Raw genomic sequence first — 19,512 nt, 5'->3', positions numbered from 1 at the left:
CCACCTTAGGTGTATGTGGCTGACGCCTGAGCCACTTGAGCCACAGGCGCCGAGCCGAGATGTTACTCTTGTAGTAAATCCTGGCCCCCTAAACTCTGTTTGTGACTCCCTTCCCCCACTACCAGGTTCACACTGTAGGGCACTAGTCACTGAAAAAGACCAAGACCCAAACCACACAGCCTGATGGCCTGGCTTCAACTTCCAGCTCTGCTATTAGCTAGTGTCAGGACTTTGGCCAACACCCAATCTCCACCTGAAAATTTGGGATAATCCTTACTTACCGTCGTACGTTCCTGGAGGAATTAAATAGGTTAGTGTAAGTAAAGGTGCTTCACACTGTCAGGCACACTGCTCATGCTCACAGAGAAACTATAATATAATAAAGTGAGATCTTAACCTCTTTCCACTTCTAGAATTTTCTCTCTTTCCAGTTCTAGAATTTTATGAGGTCTATGGTAGAGAAATAATGAATTCTGAGACCTTCTCCAAGTCTGCTTATCATACCTGGCAGAATAGCAAACATCTAACATAGCTAAAAGATCCCTTGCTTCTCAAGCATCTGTACCAGTGGGAAACCTATCAAGGGAGCAAGTTCAAGTGCCGAGGTACTGGGCCCTTACTAAAAATAGCTAGACACTTCGAATTCTGACAATCCTGCAAAGTAGATATAATTGTCATCTTGTAGATAAACCCAAGCAGGAGCAGCGAGGTTAAGTCATTCAATGTCAAACAACTGCTCTGCAGCAGATCTGACTCAAAATTTCACGCCCCTTTCCACTCTGAGTCCTTGCCTTCCACACAGCAAAACGCAACATAATCATGAAATAATGAACATGGTAGTTCACGGGCACTGAAAGGATGGGAACAGCTCTCTCTGGTAGAAAAAGAAGTCGGCATCGTTACTCAGCACTTGCTGACAGTTTGACGCTCCCGCATTCTCTGTTCTCAAGGACTGGCTCTAGCAATCTTCCTTCCTTGGTAGCCACAATCCACCGTCCAAGCCTCTGAGGGCCAGTCTCCTCCGCCAGCAACCCAGACTCTGCTCCCTCGGGTAACTGCAGGCCTAGACCCTCCCCTCCCGGATCACGCACGGCACTCAAAACCCAACAGCAGGTATCCCTTTTTGGCAGGCAGGTTTCCCAAACTCTGGCACCAACATGTCACACCCGGGGCCAGCTCACCCTCTAGTGGGGCCCCAGAGTCAAGCCAAGCAGAGGAAGGGAAGGGAGGTGACGCAACGAGGCCTCCCGCACCCGGCCGGAGGCCGAGCGCTGCAGCCGCGACGCCGCAGCCGGCTCTCACGGTGCTGCCCGCTCTTCCCCGTGTAAGGCACGTGAGGACTAGGGACAGGGCGCAGGCCCGTGCGGTTTAGGGAGGAAAGTGCAGGAAGGCGAGCGGGAGAACGAGCCCCGACAGCAGTCCAGTCACATCCCAGCTCGTGGGAACAAGGGCCTGGTACCCCAACTGCGCAGCGCCAGCCGGCAGAGCGCCGGAGCATCGTGCGCAGCTTCTGCTGCGCGTCGGGCCCGGCCAGCCGTCCCCGGCCGGCTCCGCGGCCCCTCAAGGTCCCGCTAGGCGTCCCGAGCTTTCCCTTCCGTCAAGGCCAGCACCGGGGACAGCGCGAGCCGGACGCCCCGGCCTGGCCGGGAGCGAGGAGGAGGAGAGGGCTTCTTACCGGGTCGCGCTTTTCCTCCGGACGCCGCCGGTGGCCACGGTCGCCGAACCTTTCCCCCGCCCCCACCACGTCGCCCTCTCCAGCTTCAGCCGGGAATCAATGGCCAGACGCGGGCAGGTGACGTCACCGGCGCGCCGGCGTGGGAGGTTGAGCCACGTGACTCCTTCCTCTTTTGTCTGCGACGCGGGAAGGCGAGCGAGAGTTTTGTTGCTAGGTCTTCCTTGGTTTCTCTATGTTCTCTTAATGCTGCTGTTGTAGGCACAGTGGGGAGTAGGAGCGTGGGTTAGGAAGCCTCTTTTTTGTTCAAGGCCTTGGTTAAACTCATCTGTACCGTGCTGCGGCCGGAAGGCCTGCGATGCTGCGGGTGCAGGGCCGCCTCAGGCCCGCAAGGTGGTTAGTAATGGGCTGCGTCCTGTAGTCCTTGGATGGCCCTTTTAATCTAAATAAAACTTACTCATTTTTAAAATAACAGTGAACACCGCGTTTAACTTGACACCCTACTCAAGGACTGAAACAGTATTGCCGGTTTACTTTCATCAACCTGCACTTGATCCCCGCCTTCTGCTTTTGCCTTCCCCTCAGAAGTAACCCCCACAAATCATGAATTTGTGTTTACACAAACATTACATTGCTTTAATCTTCTTTCTTTCTTTCTTTCTTTTTTTTTTTGAGACAGAGCCTCAAGCTGTCACCCTGGGTAGAGTGCCGTGGCATCACAGCTCACAGCAACCTCCAACTCCTGGGCTAAGTGATTAGGACTCCTGCCTCTGCCTCCCAAGTAGCTGGAAGTACAAGCGCCTGCCACAACGCCAGGCTATTTTTTGGTTGCAGCCGTCATTGTTGTTTTGGTGGACCTGGGCTGGATTCGAACCGCCAGCTCAGGTGTATGGGGCTGGCGCCTTAGCCCCTTGAGCCACAGGCGCTGAGCCACTTTAATCTTACCTCACATTTATATTTATTACAATCAGTGTACTTTGATTTTTCTTATGTGTGTGTTCAAACCTTCACCAGTGTCCTGGGACTTTTCTTCACAAACAATAAGATTCACCCTAGATCAGTGAGTTGCATTTTATTTTCACTGCTACATAACAATCCACATGTCCCATAATTTATTTATCCATTCTCTAGCTGCCAAACATTTAGGCAATTTTCAGTCTTTTAATGTTTCCAGTAGTGTTATTACTAGCATTGCCTTCTGTTGCCACGGCACAAAAATTTCTCTTGGTTATATTTACCTAGGAGTGGAACTAATAGGACTTTGGTATGCCAGTATTCAGCTTTATAGGATAGTGTCCAATTTTTATCCAAAGTGGCTATACCAGTTTACACTCCTTCGAGCATCCACATCTTCTCTACCGCCTCAGATTCTTGATTCTTTGCTAATAAAGTGGGAGTTAAATGGTATCCTGACCTTATCAGTGTATCTCTGAGGTCAAGCACCTGGTTTATATATTTATTGGCCATCTGTAGTTCTTCTGTGAAATGTCACTGTGGGGCATTTGAGAGCTAAAAGTGTTGAGCAATGTAAGAGATATGGCCAGGGGGTGGCAGTAACAAGCAGAAGCTTACTTTGGATGAGCTTTGACAGGTTTGCATAAGGGGGGAGTTCTCACAGCATTAGAAGATTCAAAGATGGGATGGAGGGGACCACCCAAAACCAGAAGAGGGAAGGAAACTTCTAGAGGAGGGCGGGCTTACAGAGTCTAGGTGGTGCTGTTCAGCAACCCATGGGAGGTTTCTGGGTCAGACACCTCTGGAGGAAAGAAGTTGTGGTCTTTGTAGCCCACAAGGTTTGTCTTTTCTACAACTAGCAAATGTTGGGTACAGTTTCATGAGGTATACAAAGCAAGCAGTTGTAAGTGCATAAAAATCTGCTTATTGAACTTTGTTTAAAACATCTGAGTGGGTAAATGTTTCAGTTGGGTGTTCACTAGGTTTTGAGCTAACAGATGCCAGCCTGCTATGAAAAAATAAGGTAAATAGAGGCTATCTTTGGTTCATTTGTACAGGGTGGCCATAAAGTCTGTGTACAATTTTAAATTGCACACTATATAAAATTGCATACAAACTTTATGGCCACCCTGTATTAGCTCATCTTTTGACTACTATTTTAGTGAATTGTTTGTCAAATTCTTTGTATGCTTTGGACACTGTCAGTTTTATTTTTAATTTTTTTTTATTTTTTTGAGACAAAGTCTCACTATGTCGCCCTCGTAGAGTGCTATGGCATCACAGCTCACAGCAACCGCAGACTCTTGGGCTTAAGTGATTCTCTTGCCTCAGTCTCCCAAGTAGCTGGGACTATACACCCCTGCCACAATGCCAGCAATGACAATGTAGTTGTCATTGTTTGGCAGGCCTAGACTGGGTTGGAACCTGCCAGTTCCAGTGTATGGCGCCCTCGCTGCTGAGCTACAGGCACTGAGCCTCTTTGTCAGTTTTAGGTGTTGCAAATTTATTCCCCCATTTGTGTCTTGTGTCTTCTTTCTATTTTGAGAACCAGATGGTCTTAATGTTGTAGGAAGGCAAGGACCAGTGGAGAGAAAGAACACCCAGGCTCGGCGCCTGTGGCTCAGGCGGCTAAGGCACTAGCTACATACACCTGAGCTGGCAGGTTTGAATCCACCCTGGGCCCGCCAAATAGTAATGACGGCTGCAACCAAAAAATAGCCGGACGCTATGGCGGGCACCTATAGTCCCAGCTACTGGGGAGATAGAGGCAGGAGACTCACTTTAGCCCAGGAGTTGGAGGTTGCTGTGAGCTGTGTTGTCATAGCACTCTACCTAGGGTGACAGCTTAAGGCTCTGTCTCAAAAAAAAAAAGGAAAGAAAGAACACCCAAACACTGTATTTAAGAGAAAAAAATTATTTTATTTAGCTGGCAGAGCTAACAGCATAGAAGAATTTGAAATGGCTGCACTCCCTGACTGGCTTGGGCTTTCCCTTTTTATGTCCAGTTAAAAAGTGCCTGCCCACAGGCCTTTCTCATTGGCCAGTTTGAATAAAAAGTGTTCCAGCCCCCACACTAATATAGAATTTCACAGGTGGAAATTTCCAGGTCCTGGGAAGTTAAGCCTACAAATTCCTAAGAGCTGAATTACCACAGAGAGGATCCTGCTGGTGTATCACTGGGGTCTCCTTGAGAAGACCTCTGTTCTCCTAGACCTTACCCTTGCCAGGTATCCTCTCTCATTAAATTTGAGTTTAAAAATATTTATCCTGCTTTCCCCTCTACCCTAATATATGTTCACTTACTCTTCCAAAAATATTTAGTTTTGCTTTTGATACTTACATCTTTATTCTCTCTGGAATTTACTTTTTTTGTATGGTATGTGAGGTAAGATCCAATTTTACTTTTTATTTTTATTTATTTATTTATTTTTGAGACAGAGCCTCAAGCTATCCCCCTGGGTAGAGTGCCATGGCATCACAGCTCACAGCAACCTCCAACTCTTGGGCTCAAGCGATTCTCTTGCCTCAGCCTCCCAAGTAGCTGGTACTACAGGCGCCCGCCACAATGCCTGGCCATTTTTTTGTTGCAGCCATCATTGTTGTTTGGTGGGCCCGGGCTGGGGATTCGAACCCGCCACCTTAGGTTTATGTGGCTGGCGCCTTAGCCACTTGAGCCACAGGCGCCGAGCCAATTTTACTTTTTATATGCAAATGATCCTCTCCCCCCAAGTTTTTTTATGAGTGCCCCACCTTTCCTAATTTTGTTATATATAAACATTCCAGTTAGGTATGAGTCTCTATCTAAACAATTATTTTATTCTGCGGGAAAATTTATATATGTATACTATACCATTATAAAAAGTCTTACTATTTAGTGAGAGAGGATACCTGGGAAAAGTAAAGTCTGAAAGAACAAAATCCTCCCCATGATGACTCAGCTCTTAGGAATCTGCAGAAACTTAAATTCCTAGGACCTTGAAAATAATCCTTGCTCCTGCTTCTGTAAAAGACTATGCTGCCTTCTCTACCTCTATTCGTACTGACCAGTGAAAAAGGTATCCATGGACCAGGATTCCTTGGCTGGAGATAAAAGGGAAAAGACAGAGCCAGTCGGAGAGTGTGGCCATTTTTGGACTCTAGGCTGCTGTGGCTCCACCAGTTGAAATAAAGCCCTTCCTCTTTTAAACATGGGTGTTTGCGTGTTTTTTTCTCTCCACTGGGCCTCATCTTCTTGCAACATTAGCAGTGAAAAATCTTCCTTATTTTCATCTTCATTTTCTTTCTTGGCTATTCTTGGTCTTTTGTTTTCCCATATTTTTATTTATTTATGTATTTATTTATTTGAGACAGAGTCTCACTCTGTTGCCCAGACTAAAGTGCCATAGTGTCAGCCTAGCTCACAGCAACCTCAAATTCCTGGGTTTAAGTGATCCTCCTGCCTCAGTCCCAAGTAGCTGGGACTACAGGCACCTACCACAACACCTGCCTAGTTTTTCCATTTTTAGTAGAGACAGGGTCTCACTCTTCTTCAGCCTACTCAAGTGATCCTGAGCTCAAGTAATCCTCCTGCTTCAGCCTCACAGAATGCTAGGATTACAGATGTAAGCCACTGAGGTTGGCCATATTTTCCCATATTTTAAAAGAAGCTTCTCAAGTGGTGAGAAAGGATACCTAAGAAGGGTGAGGTCTAGGAGAACAGAGGTCTTCTCAGGGAGACCCCAAGGATACACCTGCAGGGTCTTCTCCATGGTGACTCAGCTCTTAGGAGCCTGTAGACTTAACTTCCTGGGATTTGGAAAGTTCCACTTCTGTAAATTCCTGTAGTTCTGTGGGGGCTGAAACAGCTTCTCCCACTTGATTCAAACTGACCATTTAGAAAGGTACCTGTGGGTTGGAACTTTTTGACTGGAGATAAAAAGGGAAAGACCAAGCCAGTCGGGGAGCTCAGCCATTTTGAATTCTATGCCGTTCACTCAGCCAGCTGAAATAAAGCCCTTCATCTTATAAACATGGTGTTTGGGTGCTCTTTATTGGGACTTGTCTTCCTGTAACAGTTACACACACACACACACACCACCTAAGACAATAATACCCTGGTAGCATTGCATTGAATGACATAAAAATAATAGATGGATTTAGGAAGAATTGACATTGTGATTCTTAAGTCTTCCAATACATAAATAAGGGATAACTTTCTTTTTATTAGATCTGCATCAAAGTCTTTTACTCATGCTTATTCTGCGTCCAGGACTTGCATATCTTTTTTATTGGGGGGGGGAGGTATTCCTAGATACTTTGTAGGTTTTGTTTCTATTGTAAATAATGTCCTTTAAAATCATGCTTTCTAATTGTTTGATGCTGGTATAGAAATAAATTTCATTTTGTATACTGATATTTTATCAAGCCACCTTGCTAAACTCTACTTTCTAATAAATTGTTGCTTGATTCTTTTGGATTCTTTTGGGTTTTGTATGAAAACAACCATTATCTGAAAATAATGCCAGTCCCCCCTGCTCTAGCCTTTATTACCTTTTTTTATCTTAAAAGTGTTGCACTGGTTTGGGTGAGAAAGCAATGGTACCAGCAAAAATGTTAATGGAAATAACATCCATTAACATTACAGTAATGGTGACAGCGGGCATTCTTGATGAGTCTGATTTTTGAAAGGCACATTTAGAATTATTTTCAAAGATTTCTTAGTAAAAATTTTAAAACAAGGGCAGTGGCTGTGGCTCAGTGGCTAGGGCACCGGCCCTATATACCAAGGGTGGCAGGTTTGAACCCGGCCCCAGTCAAACTGCAAGAAATAGCCTGGTGTTGTGGCAGGTGCCTGTAGTCCCAGCTACTTGGGAGACTGAGGCAAGAGAATCACCTAAGCTCAGGAGTTGGAGATTGCTGTGAGCTGTGACACCATAGCACTCTATCAAGGGTGATAAAGTGAGATGCTGTCTCAAAAAAAAAATTTAGAATGATATTTTTCTAGATTTTTTTGTAAATATCAGATTAGTGAAATTTTAAAATCTTGAATGGGTTTGAATTTAATCAAAAATTTTCTACATCTATTGCGATGGTCATATAATTTTGTCCTTTAATATGTTGATATGATGAATGACATGTATAGATTTTATAATACTAAATTCCTTATCCTTGCATTCCTAGGGTAAACAACTTGACCATAAAGTATCAATTTTATATGCCGTGGTTCTCTGTTTATCTTCTATATAGGAATTTTGCATTTGTATATGAACAATATGGAATTGTATTTTCCTTTCTCATTCTGTCTTGGTCTGTTTGGGTTTCAAGGTTCATAGAATAATATAAAGAGTCTTCTCTCTTTTTATCTCCTCTAGAATAATTTGAATAAGATTGGAATGATGTTTCTCTTCAAGTTTCAGTAGCATTCACATATAAAACTGTCTGGGCTGCGTATTTTCCTCGTATGAAGATTTTTCAGTACTGCTTTGTGTTATTTAGCAATTATGGGATGGTTCAGGCATTTTACTTCTCCTTGAATCAGTTTGACAAGTAATGTGCTTCTAGGATTTTTTTTCAGTTATCTAAGATTTTAAGTTTATTGGAATAAGGTTATTGATAGTGTTTTCTGATCTTCTTAATCTCTGCCTTATTTGTAGTTATTCCTTATTTTACATTTATAATATTACTTATGGTGAACTACATTAGTATTCCTCAAATATTTGCTCCCTTTCTTGCAAGTAGACTATACATTGCTACCTATTCATTTGTAATTGAAAGTGCCTTTTGTGGGAGGAGAATGCATAACTACCCAGTCCATCAGTGGGCTTGATGACTGTGACATTAGATCTGAACAGAAACTTTATAAGACATTGTATGTGCTTCCACTTGCTTTCTTGCTCTTTTCACTGTTCCATCAAAGTGGCATGTCTTGATTGAGGCCCCCAGAATTAGGAAGAACGTGGAGGAAAGTCCAGCAGAGTCTCAGTGGAACTGCTCTATATATAGCGAGCAAGAAATAAACCCTGAGATTTGGGGGTTTGTTAGTTACCAACGCACATTATAGTGAAAAATGACTGAAAAGTTTATGCCTTTTCTTCTTTTTTTTCTTAGATAAATCATTGCAGAGATTTATTTATTTTGTTGGTCTTTTCAAAGACCAACTTTTGACCTTGTTCGTTCTCTCTGTTGTATTCTATTTCATTTCTATGGGGTGTTCCTATGTACGTTTCTGTACATAGGAAAACAGATACCATGCAACATGTTCACCATGGGAGGGAGAGAAGACTTCGGGGGGGGGGTGTGTAGAAAGAGGGGGCCAACACACAGTGAATGTTTTGTAAATAAAGGTACATTTAACTACAATTTTCCATTTTCCCTGCGTATTGCAACTTTGGGGACACCCTGTATTTTGTTTTCTATTTCATTTTCCATCTCTATTTCTGTTCCTGTAATTATCATCTCCTTCCTTTCACTCTCTTGTTGTTTGATTTTTATTTCTTAAATTATATGCTTACTTTATTAATTTTCATTCTTTTTTTTCTCATCTACAAAAAGCATGTAAGGCAATAAATTTACTTTGAAACATTGCTTTTTATATTCCACACATTTTTTTTTTTTTTTGAGACAGAGCCTCAAGCTATCCCCTGGGTAGAGTACCGTGGCATCACAGCTCACAGCAACCTCCAACTCCTGGGCTCAAGCGAGTCTCCTGTCTCAGCCTCCCAAGTAGCTGGGACCACAGGGGCCCGCCACAACGCCCGCTATTTTTTGGTTGCTGGTTGCAGCCGTCATTGTTGGTTGGTGGGCCCGGACTGGATTCAAACCCGCCACCTTGGGTGTATGTGGCTGGCACCTTAGCCACTTGAGCCACAGGCACCGAGCCTACATGTATTTTTCTTTGAAATTTGTTGATATTTGCTTTAAAGCCTGATTCATGAGCCAATCTTGTAAATAGAAATAGGAGCTTGAAAAGAATTTGTATCCTGTCACTGTTGGATACAAAATTGATCTGTATGTGTCTGTGACTGTAGGCTTGTTAATTTTGTTGTTCAAATATCCTGTGTCTAAGTGATTTTTTTTTCCTGTTTGAATTACTAGTCACAAAGAAAGGCTTCTTTTTTGACATTATGAGGATTTCTCATTTATTCATTTTTTAAAATCTTTTTTAAAAGAAATAGATTAAAAAATATTTAGTGGGGAAAACTTTAATTAGGTCAAGGTTTAGACATAGGTATAAATTAAAACTGATTTATTTTCTGATAGTCAAAAACCAAAGACCTGACACTGGGTGTCAAGAAAGACTAGGATCAGATCAAACATTTGTTTTGGACAATTTACACAACTAGTAATCCAAATCACTGTCATCAAATTCAATAATTCTCAGTTCTGATTGCATCAAAACATTCTATGACATCTATATTAGGTATCTATACCAAATCCCAAACATGCTGAATCAAAGTCTACAAAGTTGGGGCTTAGGAATCTGCATGTTTCAAAAAGCTTGTTAAAAGTTTCTGATCTAGGCAAATGTAGTTAGTAGACGTTATTGGTTGTCCACCCTTTTCCTTTCCTATCAGAACTCTGATTAAAAAAAAATTAACCATGCTTGGGTCCTGTAGCTCAGTGGCTAGGGCGCCAGCCACATACACCAGAGCTGGCGGGTTCAAATCCAGCCCAGCCCTGCCAAACAACAGTGACAACTACAACAACAACAACAAAAATATAGCTGGGCCTTATAGCGGGTGCCTGTAGTCCCAGCTACGTGGGAGGCTGAGGCAAAGGAATCGCTTAAGCCCAAGAGTTTGATGTTGTGAGCTGTGATGTCACAGCACTCTACTGAGGGCAACATAGTGAGACTAAGAAAATTAAGAAAAAAAAAAAAAAAGAAGGCTCAGCACCTGTAGCACAAGCGGCTTGGGCGCCAGCCACATACACCAGAGCTGGCATGTTCAAATCCAGCCCGAGCCTGCCAAACAATGACAACTACAACCAAAAAATAGCTGGGTGTTGTGGCAGGCACCTGTAGTTCCAGCTACTTGGAAGGCTGAGGCAAGAAAATCGCTTAAGAGTTTGAGGTTGCTGTGAGCTATGACGCCACAGCACTCTACCCAGGGCAACAGCTTGAGACTATCTCAAAAAAAATTATCCATTCTGCCCCCATTTATATATACTTCAAAGGAAGAGGATTCAATTCTTAGCTCTACTAGACCCAATTGCCTTGTATAGATGGACAGGTGTAAGCCACTTTTGAGCAATGAGACCCAAAAATTTGAAAGCGAATTCTGGGAAAGCTTTCTGATAAAAGACAGGGCCCCTGGAATCCAGCCTGACTCTTCTGCTGCATGTAAATGAAGATGCACAAGGCCCCAACTGCTGCTGGCAGTCATCCCATGACCACGAGGGTAGCCAGCCTGAGGATGATGCCAATGATGTGGTTGAAAGGGGGTGGGGGGAAACTTGACAACATTACTGAATTAGTGGATTAGAGACACTAAAGTCCATTCTACTAGAGTTCATGGATCACGATACAATGTATTTTCTTACTGTTTAAGTCATGTTAAGTTGGAGTTTTAGTGACTTGTACCTGAAAACTATGTTTTTTAAAATCTATAATAATCTGTATTAAGTAGGTACCATATGTACCTCTTCACAGTTATTTAATTTGTAAATCTGAAATCAACTTATCTTTATCTTTCCTATTTTAACAAAGAATGAATGTTTAAATATTTGTATCTTGTTATACTTTTCCAATATTTGAGCCAAATTTTATTAAAATGTTTATATGCATTGCATTCACTTAATCATTTACTCAACGTTCTTGCTGTAGGCTTTCTGTTGAATGTGTTAGACCATTTGCCTTGCATAGAAGTCACTGTACTCCTCTGGTAATTCAGCCAGTGTTCTTAAGGCTCTGTCCAAAATTTGTGCAGCTCTTGATGCTGCTACAGGATCTTTGTTTCCATAGGTGTCTGTTCTATCATAGCATTCAGATGGAAGGTGCTTCCAAAAGATATTCACTCCCACTCCAAACTCTTCAGAAATTACATTATGGAACCATAATGTGGGAATGAATAATACATCACCAGCTTCAGGGGAACATTCATATCATCTAGCCTTAGAAAAGAGTGGATATTTAGTCAAGTCTGGGTTATCAATATTCAGAACTTCTGATTTAGAACCTGATAAATATAATACTGTGCATCTCGAGGACTGAAGAGTACAACACGCTGTTTCCCTGTCACTTGTATTAAGAAGTTATCCATTACATCATAGTGAGTCCAAAGTTGTAATCCTGGTGAACTAATCCAAAAACACTGGGAAAGAACTGCTCCTCTTTGAAGAATTTTGGAAACTTACTATCTCCTTCCAACAAAGGAAACTGCTTTCTGATATCTGTCGCATCCTTTCTAGGGTCTTCTCCAAGTGACCGTAAGTAGTATTTCTCATCCTTAAACACTCTCACCCCCAAATAATGTCAGCACTCATTGAAATATATTAGGATTTATACAACTATTATGTATCTCTGAAATAAAGAATTCTTTAGGCTTTTCTTCAGCTGCCCTCTGAACTAACTCATCAAAAGGTAAAGTTTAATGAAGTCCATCTGTTCATTCATTCCATCTGCTGATTCATCTGCAACAACATGAATCTTTACTTCTTTCTTCCCTCCAACTTGGCTTAGGTAATCCACTGTCCACTTGCTTGTACAGGCCCCCACATCAATTCCTTCCAACACAAAGAGGTTTTCTCTGCGGGTAGAGGTGTTGCATGAACTGCTCCCGCAAAACATTCTCCAGCCAGGGTACCAGGAAGCCCTGCCCCGCCATGCTTGCTCAAGCCTGCCCTCTTTCAGAAAGGTTTCTTTTTATTTATTTATTTTTATTTCAGGTTAATTTGAGGGTACCAAGGATGAGATTACAATGTTTGCATTTGTTAGGTAGAGTCCCTTTTGTAGTTGGGTCCCACCCCAGGAGGTATGCCATACCCCCACATTGTGCCCATTAAGTGGAAGTACACCAATCTCCCTCCTCCTTCCCCTCCCCTTCCTACCTCCCCTTTCCCCACTCCCTCTTTCTTCCTCCCCCCATCTTGAATTGAATTGAGATTTTCTCTGGTGTGAGCGTGTATCAGATCATTTATTGGCATCATGTTGAGTACACTGGATACTTGCTTTTCCATTTTTGTGATACTTTTAAAAAAATCTCCCACAATGATTGTAGATTTGTCAGCTTTTCTGGTTGTTATCAATGCATGCTTTCTATTTTATTTTAACTTTATTTTATCTTATTTCACTTCACTTCACTTTATTTTATTTATTTATTTATTTGGCCAGGCCGGGTTTGAACCTGCCACCTCCAGTATATAGGGCCAGTGCCCTACTCCTTCAGCCACAGGCACTGCCCTCACTTCACTTTATTTTATTTTATTTTATTTTTTATTGAGACAGAGTCTCACTTTGTCGCCTTTGGTAGAGTGCTGGGACATCACAGCTCACAGCAACCTCAAACTCTTGGGTGGAAGCGATTCTCTTGCCTCAGCCTGCTGGGCGGGACTACAGGTGCCCGCCACACCACCCAGCTATGTTTTTGTTTTAGCAGGCCCAGGCTAAATTCAAACCCACCAACTCTGGTGTATGTGGCTAGCACCCTACCCACTGAGGTATGGGCACCACCTTATGCTTTCTATTTTAAACATATTTTATTAGGTACTTTTAGGCTTAGAATTGTGTTATCATTTTCTTTTCTTTCTTTTTTTTTTTTTTTGATATGATGAGAAACTTTTTTTAAATTTTTATTTATTTTTTTTTATTTTTTGAGACAGGAGCCTCAAGTTGTCCCCCTGGGTAGAGTGCCGTGACATCATCACAGCTCACAGCAACCTCCAACTCCTGGGCTCAAGTGAGTCTCCTGCCTCTGTCTCCCAAGTAGCTGGGACTACACAACACTCAGCTATTTTTTGGTTGCAGCCGTCATTGTTGTTTGGCGGGCCAGGCTGGATTCCAACCCGCCACCTTGGGTGTACGTGGCGGGTGCCTTAGCCACCTGAGCCACAGGCGCCAAGTCGAAACTTTTTTTTTATAAATTTTTTTTATTATTAAATCATAACTTTGTACATTGATGCATTTATGGGGTTCAGGGTACTGCTTTGACATACAATGTGAAATATTTACATTGAACCAAGTAACACATCCATCACAATTATACTCATTTCTTAATAGTTTTGAAATGTACCATTATATCATGCACATTAGGTGAGGTCCCCCCCTGAGGTTCCTCCCTTCTCCCACATCCCCTATCCCTACCCCTCTCTCTCCTCTTCCCTTCTACTTTATGGACTATAGTTATGTTATGCCTTTCTTATGATTGTGTAGGTGGTTATATATTGATTTCATAGTAGTATCGAGTACATTGGATACTTTTTTTCTCATTCTTGGGATCCTTTACTGAGAAGAATATGTTTGAGCACTATCCAGGTAAACATAAAAGATGTGAAGGCTCCGTCTTTTTTATGGCTTTATAGTATTCCACGGTATACATATACCACAATTTGTTAATCCATTCATTGGTCGATGGGCACTTGGGCTGTTTCCATGTGTTATCATTTTCAGTGAATTAAATTTTATAACACGACATAGTTTTCCCTTTCTACCCCTATAATGCTCCTTGTCTTAAAGTCTATTTTGTCTGTTTTCAGTTCTTTTAGTTTCAACCTTTCCAAGTTCTTTTGCTTTAGATATACTCATGTATGTATACAGCTAGATTTTTAAAAATCCTAATTGACAATCACTGTCTTATAACTGCTAATTTTGGTTTACTTATATTTATTGTGATTCTTGATATATTTGGACTTTCATTCTCTTACTTTTTGATTTCTGTTCCACATTTTCTATATTCCTAGGCTTTCCCTCCTTACTTTCTTTTTGGATTAATTGAGTTCTTTTTGTATCTTTCCCCTATTCCATGTTTTTATCTCTAACAATTTGAATTTACACTGTCTTTTTAAGTGATTACCCCAGAAATTTAACAGTGTATTTAACATTGTATTCTGACAATGTATTCTGATTACCCCAGAATTTTAAAATGTAGGTAAAACATACATTTTATTTATTTATTTATTTGAGACAGCGTCTCACTCTGTTGCCCAGGCTAGAGTGCCATGGCATCAGCCTAGCTCACAGCAACCTCAAGCTCCTGGGTTCAAGTGATCCTCCTGCCTCAGCCTCCTGAGTAGCTGGGACAACAGGTTTTTCTATTTTTAGTGAAGATGGGGGTCTCACACTTCCCCATCTGTTCACAAACTCTTGAGCTCAAAGGATCCTCCTGCCTTAGTCTTTCAGAATGCTGGGATTATAGGCATGAGCCACCACCCCAGCCTCTTTTCTTTCAAAGTCCACAAATTAATGGTTGTCTTATGTTATCCAAGCAGTGTTTGGATTTATATACAAGGAAACAAGAAAAGTCACCTGGAGGATATGTTTGTACACTAGCTGCCACTAAGTGCAACTAGGAACACTGATCTTATGGGTCTGTCCTCTAAGGAGCTGTAGAAAGTGTGTCTCAAAAACGTCTGCTCGAGGGATTATTTTAAAAATATGTTCAATCATTCAACAAATGACCTTGGGAAAAGAAGAGAGAAATTTCTCTATTGGCTTTTGTTTTCCTGTTTTCCCTCCTCTGCCCTTCTGTGTCCTTTATGTGTGACCTCTGAGGTCTCATGATTTAGCATCTATAGGAGGGATGAAAGACATCCAGTGTCGGTGTGGAGTAAAGCCTGCCATTGTGTGTCCATGTGAGAGTGAATGGAATCTGTGTAGAGTTGATCCCAACAACAGTGGCGAGAGCTGGAATTAAAGGTTTTAGAGACAGGAGAGGCCAATAGTATCTGAAGTGGAACACATGATAATAAAGAAAAAGAGAGAATGTTCTCAAAAGAAGGAACAGCATTTTAAAGACACAAATATAGGAAAATGCACAATTCCTTTAGTGAGATGACCTCAAAAGTAGCCTTGGCAAAGTTACCCAGGGTGGCAGTGCAGCCCCCCGCTGGCTCCTCTCCAGCTGAGGATTCTGTTATATGAACTCCTATATATGTATCTTTATTTCTGTGAGCCTTTTCTGTAGTCTCCAGAATTTAAGGTTGGACATACATAAATTTGAATGCCTATCACAACAGTCTACTAGAAAGAGATAAAGGAGGTTTGTAGGTGTTGATGTTTTGCTTGGTAGTTTGGCAGAGAGAAAGTCAGCCAGGGCAGCAGCTTTTCCAAGGAAACATTAAATGGCCATGACTTGGGCAAAGCCAAAGGGCCAGGAGCCCCCAGGAGGCCTCCACAGCAGCATTTGGGGCTGGAGTTGCCAATGCAAAGCCAGGGATGGGAGGGATTGCCCCTCACCAAGTTGGGCCACCTGGTCAAGGACATGAAAATCGAATCCTCAGAGATCTATCTCTTCCCTCTGTCCTTCAAAGAGTCTGAGATCATTGACTTTTTCTGGGGGTAACTCTCAAGAAGGAGGTTTTGGAGATTATGCTGGTACAAAGGAGGTCTGAGTTGGCCAGTGGGCCAGCTTTGAGGTATTTCTTGTCATTGGGCAGTACAGTGGTCACGTCAGGTTGGGTGTTAAGTACTCCAAAGAAGTAGCCACTGCCATTTGAGGGGCCACCATCCTGGCTAAGCTCTCCATTGTCTCCATGTGGAGAGGCTACTAGGGAAAGAAGATGAGCAAGCCCCACAGCCTCTGGGCTCTGTGATGGTATGTCTCATACCTGCCCCAGAGGAACTGGCATTGTCTCAGCCCCTCTGCCCAGGAACCTGCTACTGATGGCTGGCGTTGATGGTTGCTATGCCTCAGCTGGGGGCTGCACTGCCACCTGGACAACTTTGCCAAGGCCACTTTTAATGTCATTTCTAAGACCTACAGCTATCTGACTCCTGACTTTTGGAAAGAAGCGCTATTCACCAAGTCTCCCTACCAGGAATTCACTGATCATCTTGTCAAGATCCACAGCAGAGTCTCTGTACAGAGGACCCAAGCTCCAGCTGTGGCTACAACATAGCATTTTTATATAAGAAAAATAAAGTGGGCTCAGCGCCTGTGGCTCAAGTGGCTAAGGCGCCAGCCACATACACCTAAGGTGGCGGGTTCAAATCCAGCCCAGGCCCGCCAAACAACAATGACAGCTGCAACCAAAAAATAGCCTGGCGTTGTGGTGGGCGCCTGTGGTTCCAGCTACATGGGAGGTGGAAGCAGGAGACTCACTTGAGCCCAGGAGTTGGAGGTTGCTGTGAGCTATGATGCCACAGCACTCTACCCAGGGGGACAGCTTGAGGCTCTGTCTCAAAAAAAAAAAAAAAAAAAAAAAAAGGGAAAAATAAAGTGAATTAAGCTTGTTTAAAAAGAAGAAGAAGCAGAGAATAAAGAAAGCCAAGGCAAAGAAGGGGCTTTGAAATTGTTCATCTGAGCATCCCTTCCAGGAATGGTGTCAATTTATGTGTCAGAACATACAAGAGAGGCAGATTAGAGTGTCCTGTTTTGTTCTGATAGATTCTCAAAGTTATTACTGGCAAAATTTTACATTTGAGAAGAAGTTTAAGAAATCTCTCAGGGTGCTGTTAAGGGCTTCTTTTTTCAAATTCACCAAGCTGGGCAGAATAGATGGAAATGTCCCAAAGACATTGCAAACCAGAGCAAGGGTCCCATCAAAATAATAAGCAGGCTTAGCGCCCATAGCTCAGTGGTTAGGGCACCAGCCACATACACCACGGCTGACAGGTTCAAACCTGGCCCGGACCTGCTAAAGAACAATGATAACAACAAGAACAACAAAAATAGCCAGGCATTGTGGTGGATGCCTGTAGTCCCAGCTACTTGCAAGGCTGAGGCAAGAGAATCGCTTAAGCCTAAGAGTTTGAGGTTGCTGTGAGTTGTGACGCCACAGCACTCTACCATAGTGAAACTCCATCCCCGCCCCCAAAAAAGAATAATTAGCAAAGCTGGATGAAATATTTCTCAAATATCTATTTGGAAGCATTAGAGAACTACTAAGACAGCAAAGGGATTAGGGATCAAGATACTAGAAAAGAGGGAATCCCATATATATGAGACCAAGATTTGGTACCATCTAGAGTATTCACCAGCTCTAAAGTTAATGGTGAGAAGCTGAGTAGAGATTTAGAGTTTCATAAAGCTGAGGAGATAGTACCTGGAGTTCAGGGTGTATAAATGAGAGAGATCCTGGTAAACATCCCAGACTTACAGTTGAGATCCCAAAGGGCTAGGAATAAGAATGAATCAAAATTGACTCTCAAAGATTGAAATTCAGTTTGAATTAACTCAATCTTAGACTTATTCAGGTTCTATGCTCTCACCCTAATTCCTCCTATAAACAAAAATAGGTCCCCTTGGGGTAAAGAGAATGTCATCCAGTATCTCAAATTACCTCTATATATTTTTATACACAATGTTTAGCATTTAATGAAAAACAGGCACGTAAAAAAGACAAGACTACCAAAAATTCTGAGTCAAGACAGACAACAGAAAGAGACCAACAGAAGGGCCAGATACTGGAGAAATCATACACAATTTAAGATAACTGTAATTAATGTGTTCCAGAAATTAAATTGCAAGATGGAGAATTTCAGGAGAAAACTGAAGACTACAAAAAAGAATCAAATGAAAACTTTAGAATTGAAAAAAATGCAATAACTGAATTTAATAACTGTGTAGGTGGATTTAACAGTTGATTAGAAACAGTTGAGAGAATAAAAGAAATAAAAAATCAGAGCAATTGGCTCGGTGCCCATGGCACAGTGGTTACAGCACCAGCCACGTGCACCAAGGGTGGCAGGTTTAAACCTGACCTAGGCCTGCTAAACAACAATGACAACTGCAACAACAACAACAAAAATAGCTGGGCATTGTGGCAGGCGCCTATAGTCCCAGCTATTTGGGAGGCTGAAGTAAGAGAATTGCTTAAGCCCAAGAATTTGAGGTTGCTGTGAGCTGTGACACCATGGTACTCTACTGAGGGTGACATAATGAGACTATGTCTCAAACAAACAAACAAAAAAAACAAAACAGAGCAGTTAAAACCAGGCATGGCAGCATATGGCTGCAATCCCAGCTACTCAGGAGGATGAATTGGGAGGATTGCTTGAGTACAGCAGTTTGAGACCAGACTGGGCAATATAGTAAGACCCTGTTTTCTGCAAATAATTTGTTGGGTGGTGGTGCACACCTGTGATCTCAAATACTCTGGAGGTTGAGACAGGAGGACCATTTGAGCCCAGGAGTTCAAGTCTTTAGTGAGCTATGATCACACCACTGCACTCTAGCCTTGTTGACAGAGACAGACCCCATCTCTTAACAAAAAAGAAGAAGAAAGAAGAGGAAGAATATATCTAAGCTAAAGCATGGTCAGACAAGGAATGTAAAGTACGGAAAAAAGCATAAGTGACTTCGTCTGAAACACAGTGAAAAGATCTAATGTGTAACTGGAGTCTCAGAATGAGAAAAGAGAGAATGGGGTAGGGGCTGAAGCAAAATTTGAAGAGCTAATAGCTGAAAATTTCCCAATACTTGTAAAAATCATCAATCTATAGATTCAAGAAGTGCTAGGTTCAACCTCCCCAGGGATCAATCAACACAAAGGAATCCATACCTAGGCACATCATAGTAAACCTACTGAAAACCAAAGCAACAAGAAGATCAAGTTAAATTTTCAACAAATCAATGGAAGCCACAAAACAGTGGAAAACATGTCTTAAAAGAAAATAAGTAACAGTCAAGAATTCTACACCTTGGCTCAGCGCCTATGGCTCAACCGGCTAAGGTGCCAGCCACGTACACCTAAGGTGGCGGGTTCGAATCCCCAGCCCAGACCCGCCAAACAACAATGACGGCTGCAACCAA

The 19,512-nt window shown here is 42.4% G+C and overlaps 1 protein-coding gene and 2 pseudogenes across 1 annotated transcript in view; 1 reads left to right on the top strand and 2 right to left on the bottom strand.

Moving 5' to 3' along the window:
- Nucleotides 1-1,742, bottom strand: part of ADAR (adenosine deaminase, RNA specific) — a 62,728-nt gene extending 60,986 nt beyond the window's left edge. Inside the window, exon 1 of the mRNA XM_023516415.1 lies at nt 1,676-1,742. The gene's annotated coding sequence lies outside the window, so the exon portion shown is untranslated. The remainder of the gene's footprint in view (nt 1-1,675) is intronic.
- Nucleotides 1,743-11,407: 9,665 nt separating this feature from the next.
- LOC111727039 lies at nt 11,408-12,429 on the bottom strand (annotated as a pseudogene).
- A 3,540-nt stretch (nt 12,430-15,969) lies between these two features.
- Nucleotides 15,970-16,657, top strand: LOC100947056 (annotated as a pseudogene).
- Nucleotides 16,658-19,512: the final 2,855 nt, after the last annotated feature.

Source organism: Otolemur garnettii, unplaced genomic scaffold (genome assembly GCF_000181295.1).
Source record: "Otolemur garnettii isolate 467f Iridium unplaced genomic scaffold, OtoGar3 scaffold00091, whole genome shotgun sequence".
NCBI lineage: Eukaryota > Metazoa > Chordata > Mammalia > Primates > Galagidae > Otolemur > Otolemur garnettii.
The sequence above is the reverse complement of the archived record's forward strand: the minus strand, read 5'-3'. Positions and strand labels throughout refer to the sequence as shown.